General features: G+C 38.2%; 1 non-coding gene across 1 annotated transcript; it reads left to right on the top strand.

The window, feature by feature from the left end:
• Window positions 1–1,360: 1,360 nt before the first annotated feature.
• On the top strand, window positions 1,361–1,467 carry LOC121968854. Its single transcript, XR_006108382.1, has one exon. It is a non-coding gene; the product is annotated as a small nucleolar RNA R71 (small nucleolar RNA).
• The last annotated feature ends 380 nt before the right edge of the window (window positions 1,468–1,847 follow it).

The following is a 1,847-nucleotide window of genomic DNA, read 5'->3' as shown; positions in this document are numbered from 1 at the left end:
GCTACAATCTTGATCTCTCCCTTTTTCGCCTATTGGACATTATGTCCTTCAAGAATTTGGCAAACTTTGACATTTGTTGAAGAATGTAAATCAGAGGGACTTTGATACAAGTCTTTTTAACTTTGTCCAGAAATATGTTGAACTCTTCATCTTTTTTAGTGATGGTCAATCTTTGTGGGAAAGGGATTGGTTGACTTTGTTGTGGAAGTAGAAGAGTCCCTTCAACCTTCTTGGTATTCTCCTCATCATCTTAGATCTAAACTAGATTAGGTGTTGGAGGAGAGGGTGTAGGATCGAAAAGAATTTAGATATCTCCACAATGGTATGATATTGTCCACTTTGGGCCTAAGCCCTCATAGTTTTGCTCTTAGGCTCTACCCAAAAGGCCTCATACCAATGGAGATATCTTTCTCTTATAAACCCATGATCTTTCCCATTTGTTTCCAATGTGGGACTATGTTTGCAACCTTGCAACCCCAACAGAGGGCTCTTCTTGAATGTCAATCCCTTTTTAAGTAGTCACTTGAGGATCCTCCAAGTTCCATCCACTCTGAAGCTCAATTCTATTGCAATGTTCCACTGGGTTAACATCAGGTTTTCCTGAAAATGCTCCTGGTGCTCTTGAAGATGAAGAAGCTATCTGAGCAATTTGACAATCTTGTATTTTCTGGTGTTTATCAGAACTGCCCATTTTTTGAGTGAGTAGCTTGATTTTTTGCTTCATTTCCTTTTGGTCGGTACGGATTTCTTCAAGAATCTTTTCTATTTTGGATAGTTGATAATCTTGTGTTGGTTATTGTTGATAGCTTTGTTGTCCAAACTGGTAGCTTGGTCTTACCCCCATGGATGGTCCTTGCTCTTGGTTGCTTCGATAAGAAAATTTTGGATGATTCTTCCACCCAGGGTTATATGTGTTAGAGTATGGATTGTTTTGCTTTTGGTTGTAATTTACTATAATGTCACACTGCTCAAGTTGATCAATTTGTGCAAAGATGGCTCCCAATGGGCAAGTGTCTTGACCGTGGTCTATTCTTCCACAAGTTTCACATACACATACAATTGCTTTGACCGTGTTTGTTCCCATGTTCTTTAGATTTTTAGTCAGAGCATCCAGTTTTGCAGACATAAGTGTAATTGCATCTACATCAAACTTTCCTGATGCATTGATTGGGTTTCAGAGAAAGAGCCTCCACATCTTTCAGATGCACATTGATGATGATTCTGAGCTACACTTTCAATGATGTCATCGGCCTCATCTAAACTTTTATTCATTAGTGCCCCACCAGCTACAAAGACTAGGGACACTTTTGTGTGATAGTTGACGTCGTTATAAAAAATGTGTAGAACTAACCATTTTTCAATTCCATGATGTGGACATTGTCTGACCATATTGTTGAATTTATCTCATGCTTCAAATAATGTTTCAGAGTCTGATTGTCTGAAGCTTGCTATCAAATTCCTCATATGGACAGTTTTTCTAGGAGGATAGAATTTGTCAATAAATTATTGCTCACACTTCTCCCAAGATGTTATGCTATTGGTGTAACACCGATGAATTTTTGTTAAGAGTAAGAAACAAAAAAAAAAAAAGAGGTAAGAGGTGGAGGCCAAGGATTGAACCTTGAACCTCCCACCAATAATGGAGAAAGATTAATGGCATGATCACCACTAGGATAGAAAGTAACATATGCATAGGAAGGAATAAAAATAGTAGTTAAAGGAGAGAAGAAAAATAAAACAAGGAGCTAGAGAAAACCAAATTGCTCACCTCTTCTCCCTCTTGACTAAGAGAAGGAATAAGAAGAAGGCAAGTTGTTTTTCTCACCCTTCCCTCTCCTCATTTTTCG

Source organism: Zingiber officinale, chromosome 3B, assembly GCF_018446385.1.
Source record: "Zingiber officinale cultivar Zhangliang chromosome 3B, Zo_v1.1, whole genome shotgun sequence".
Lineage (NCBI taxonomy): Eukaryota > Viridiplantae > Streptophyta > Magnoliopsida > Zingiberales > Zingiberaceae > Zingiber > Zingiber officinale.
The sequence above is the reverse complement of the archived record's forward strand: the minus strand, read 5'-3'. Positions and strand labels throughout refer to the sequence as shown.